This window comes from Chelonoidis abingdonii, chromosome 10 (assembly GCF_003597395.2).
Source record: "Chelonoidis abingdonii isolate Lonesome George chromosome 10, CheloAbing_2.0, whole genome shotgun sequence".
Lineage (NCBI taxonomy): Eukaryota > Metazoa > Chordata > Testudines > Testudinidae > Chelonoidis > Chelonoidis abingdonii.
The window spans coordinates 49466302-49471286 of NC_133778.1; positions in this window are offsets into that span (position 1 = coordinate 49466302).

The window sequence follows — 4985 nt, forward strand, 5'->3', positions numbered from 1 at the left end:
ATGTGTTTCTCCTCCTGTACAATTTTTATGATCAGTCCTCCATGCAGAGAGAACACTGAAATGAAAACACTGTGTTCTTGGAGTAACTTGAATTCAGGACAAACAGAGACATATAATGCCAAGGAAGTCAATTATAGCCAGGGGCTGAGGATGACTACTATCAGGTGTAAGGTCTCATCTCAGAAGAATGTTAACAGAAAATGAAGGTGGCCATAAAAGAAAAGTGGCACCAAAGAAAGAAAAATCTGGTTCTTATTGAAGTCTGTTGAGATTGCTGATTTCACACAGACCTGCTTCAATGAACCAGAGTTCATATGAAATTTAGCCAGCAATTCTTGTTGTCTCCTTTGCCTCTCATTGTATCACCTCTGTTGTCAGAAATCAAGGCCCCATTTATGTTCTCAGATTATTAGATTTTTTGTAATGGATCCATCCTTTAGTGAGCAAGGCAGCACTATTCTTATGTCAGATGTCAACTGGGGGTAGTGGAGGGGGCTCATTTGAGTCCCAGTTCAGTCTAGGGAAAGATGTCAGAAAGAACACAGTATCCACCCTAACCTAATGATTCACTGATGTCTTGGTGCATTGTTCCTTCCCTGTTTAACAGACTTGTTCTGATTCTGCCATCAGTGTGTCTGATGGAGTTTTCATAAACAAAATAAGAACAACCCTATCTGCCCTATCACTGAGAAAAATCAACTTCTCTTATCCTGAGTATAGCAAAGATTGTTATCTCTATATGTATGCCCATGGAGGAGGAGATGAACACCAAGGCCTACCTGGTAAATATTGAATTAAGCAGAATGGAACCTCTACTCTGAACTATCTTCACTCATTGTAAGTCCATTTGATGGGCTAATGATTTGACTTTCTGTTTTTGGACACAGCAGTAAAAAGCCTTGTGGCTTCTCCATGTGTCAAGATCTGGGATGTGATGTGGTGAACGATCTCTTGCAAAGATGGGCAATGTCTCTGCTGTATGCCTTTTCCACCTTTTCAGTCCTCCCCAGTACCATACAAAATATAAGAAAGAGAGAAATAGTGGTCTGAAAAGGCAATGGCTCTCAGGTCTGATTAATCTAGCCCTGGACCTTCTGAGGTCTCCTTCTTTCAGAGGCCTGCTATTGCAAAAATCAATCCTCCAGACAGGTTCAAAATGGACACATGGATGAAGTGATTAATTTTCATGTTCCCTAAAATGAAGCCAGTAAACATAACGTATTGTTCTTGTGGTACAAAGTGCGTATCTTAACAACCAGTCCACTTGCATAAGGATGCCCAAGCCAAAAGGTCAAGTTTCTGTGGTTAATATCGGCATGTTTGACAAAAAGAATTTTAATACAAATGCTAACATTAGATGCTTGCTTTGGGCAGCAACCATTATTCTAGACACACAAGGTGATAGTTCCAAGGTCCTGCTCTTTGTTCTATTCCTTAGAGCGGTACCCAGGTTGAACCCCTGCAAAAAGTGTCGTCATACTTTCTTTCCTTTTTAGTAGATGACCTGATAGCTGCTGTCTCCAATAAGGCAAGTTTCTGAAGTCGAGAGCTTTCTCAAATGAGAGCTAGCATTGCACTTTTTTTTTTTTTTCCACAGAAGTAGTCCTCACAACTTGGAACATGCATTCCCAAATAAATTAAAAAATATTCTTTCTTCTGTTGAGCATCTCAAAGTCCAGTTAATCTCAGGGCAGAATATTTGTCTCCTATTTTGAGATCTGCTTCTTGGTCACATGGCTACCAATACATAAATTCATCTATTCTGCATTTCGGTCATCCAGTCTTTAGTTAGTGCCATTTTTGGCAGAAGTCTTCTCAGTGCCTTGGTGCCCAGAGGAAGATGGAGGATATATAATATACCTCATTTTTTATGTTTGTATTTGAAGGTTAATCTTGCTTCCCACCCTGAAGGCACTCTATGTAAATTCCACTGTAATGATCTGTGGACCTTAGCACAATGAAGAATAGGAAAATTTAATGTGCTTGCCTGAAATTTTCTTTTCTTCAAGTAATAAGGTCCACTGATTGGCCCACTCTGGAGACAATGGATCATCCAGAGTAGAGAAGGAAATTGACATCCAAAGATTTGGGATTGTTTGTTAGGGTTAGTTTCCTATGCTCTGCAGTAGGAGAAATTTATTGTGCTTATATATATTTAACACAATCTGTAATTCAGGAAAGTAAAATTGAATTATCCTGGCTGTGGAAGTACTCAAGTGGAGGGAACTTCAGGGTGCGGGGCACTCCTCTTCAGCCAGTGGCAGGTCTGGTTCTGTTCCCAAACTACAAACAAGCTGAAGAGCTCATTGTAGTGTCCCTGTGGACCTGATTGTTTAAAGAGAGGAAATTGTCATATAAGCACAGATACACATTCCTGTCCTTTTCATTTTCCCATTTTGCAACTTAGGATGTCTTTTTGTCCTTGCTCCTGCTGGTCTAGTCAGCAAGACTCAAGTGTAAAGTATAAAATGGTATAAATAGCAGAGCTGAGTGAATAATTAGCTTTTTGCAAATACTTTTTAAAATTAAAAAAAATTGTTTCATTTATGCCTGTCATATTTATCATCTACAGATGTGAGCTGCAGAGCTTTATTAGACAGAATGCCAGAGAAAAAGCAAATTTTAAGCTCAAATGTCAATATGTAGAAGAAAGCAAACTTCAAATTGTACATTTGATTGTGATGTGTGAAATTTAAACACTGGGTTGGTTAGTTATGTCTAATTAGGAAATGGAAACTGTACCATATGATTTATATACCAACAATCCAGCATCTTTGGCGGGGGGGGGGTTGAATATCAAGTATTTGCAATCTAATTGATATGGAAAAGTTTTCATGAAGATATTTGTGAATTTGAAGAATTGATCAGTTTCATTCTGCTCTCAAAAACAGGCAGAACTTGAGTCCATTAGTCACTCTGAATTATTTTTGCAGCTCTAATAGTAAAAAGTTGGACTAGTTTCCATTTTATAAATGGTGTTTTCTTGTATTGTTCATTATTAATAAGTAGTAATTGGTTCTAATCATGAATGAAAATTGGGTATGCTTTTAGAAAATAGGGGTTCAATACCAAAACTGTCTGTTTAAAAGAGTTGCTTAAGTATGTACTGTACCAAACAGTCATAAAACATTGGAGATACATGGTAGATGAAGTAAGGGAAGGTTTTTGACTTTTTAGAAATGACATTGGGTCCAATCTTGGGGTATTATGACACCCAGCTGTTCCATGGGTTTTTAAATACTTACATGGAGTCAGAATAATAGCCGTACTCCTTGTTGAAAAGAAGAAGAGAAAAGGAAATAGTTTCTACCCTCCTCTCCTGGGAAGACCAATGCAATGGAGAAACTAGCATTAAAACTGACAGCGTGTACTCAGAGTGACCATGACATTTTTTCTTTCCAATAGAGCTTGCAGAATATAGTCTTCATTAATTTATACTGTGATCTTTAATTATTAGAGATTCTTTAAAACAAGCAAAACTTTCAAGCTGTCATATGTGCATTATTTGGGGGGCAGAATTATTCCTGTAAATGCCTGGGCCTGAGGTAAAAGGCAGCAAATGCATCTGTTACTTGTATTTGGTCTACAGGAATGGACATGTATTATAATGAATTTGTAGCTTGTAAACTTTTTTTCTTTAAAGTAGTGTACTATTGTAAAACCTCCATTCACAGTATCAAAGATTTATTTTTAAAGAAATTAATTTAAACCTTTCAGTACCCCAGCAAGGTAGGTATATGTCATAATCATTTTGCAGATGGATGTGTAATCCATGCCTGCTTGGTGTGTCGCTCTGTCCCCATTTAGAGGCACCTAGACCACCTAGAGATTGATGAGCCTACTATAGTCTTGGCTAAGAGACATCTTTTAGCTCATGCAGTAGAGATGCATGCAGTAAGCTCCAAAGATCCCAGGTTTGATCCTGGCTGACGATGACTGGGGTCTGTTGGTGCTACAGATGTATTATGTCACATACATGCTGTGTCTATGAAAGCACTACAACATGTCAGTGGGATTACTCAAATGCTTTAAGTTAGGCACACGCTCGGGGAGGAGACATGCAGGGTCAAGCAGCAAGCCTGGGCGGGGAGGGGAAGAAGTGGGACCAGAGCCAGAGTGGAAGGGGTGGGGGTAGTGCCTCTTCTGGCTGCTGGGATGCTGTCTGGTGCAGCACAGTGGCTGTCTGGGAGAGTGTCTGGCTGCTGTGGGCTGTCTCCTGTCCAGACTCAGCTTCTGGGGACAGCGGCTAAGTGAATCAGAGCCTCCTGTTCCCCCTGGCATGCTTGGCCCCTGTCCCCAGAAGCCAAGACCCGGCAGAGAGTGAGCTGCCCCTCCCCAGCCAGGCTTTCTCCCAGGCAGGTGGCTATGCCACACAGAGCAATGACTGAGAGGAGTTCTATCCCGCTTCCTGCCTGGGCCCGGCTGCCAGGGAGAGCAGCTGAACATACCATGGGGGAGACAGCGCAGTGGGAGGACAGAGCCCCTTCCCTTTCCTCCCCCCAACCTCCAAGCAGGTAATGTGGGGCAGGGAGAGTGTGGGGGCCCTGGGGGGGAGAGGGGGCAGAGACACATGAGGCAGTCGTGTGTCCTTCCCTTTTGCTTGTGCCCCCCAATATGAGGAGGCACCAGTCATCTATGCACATGCTTAAGTACCTTGCTGAATGTGAGTGTACTTAAGCACATGTATAAAGTTAAACATGTGCTTCAGTCTTCTGCTGAGTGATGGCTTAGAAGACTTGGCAGAAGTATTGCAATGAATCCATGGCGCAACTGAGAATGGAATTCAGGAGTCTTGACTCCCAGTCTCCTTACCTAAACAAAAGACAATCTTCCTTGCTCTGAATTACTAAATAAATGTACATTGTATGTTATGAAGTATTACTGTTTTTAGTGAAAAATAATACTTTTAAAAATATTTTTCAGGTCTGAAGTGTGTGTGCCAGTTGTGTGAGCATACAAACTTCACTTGCCAAACTGAAGGAGCA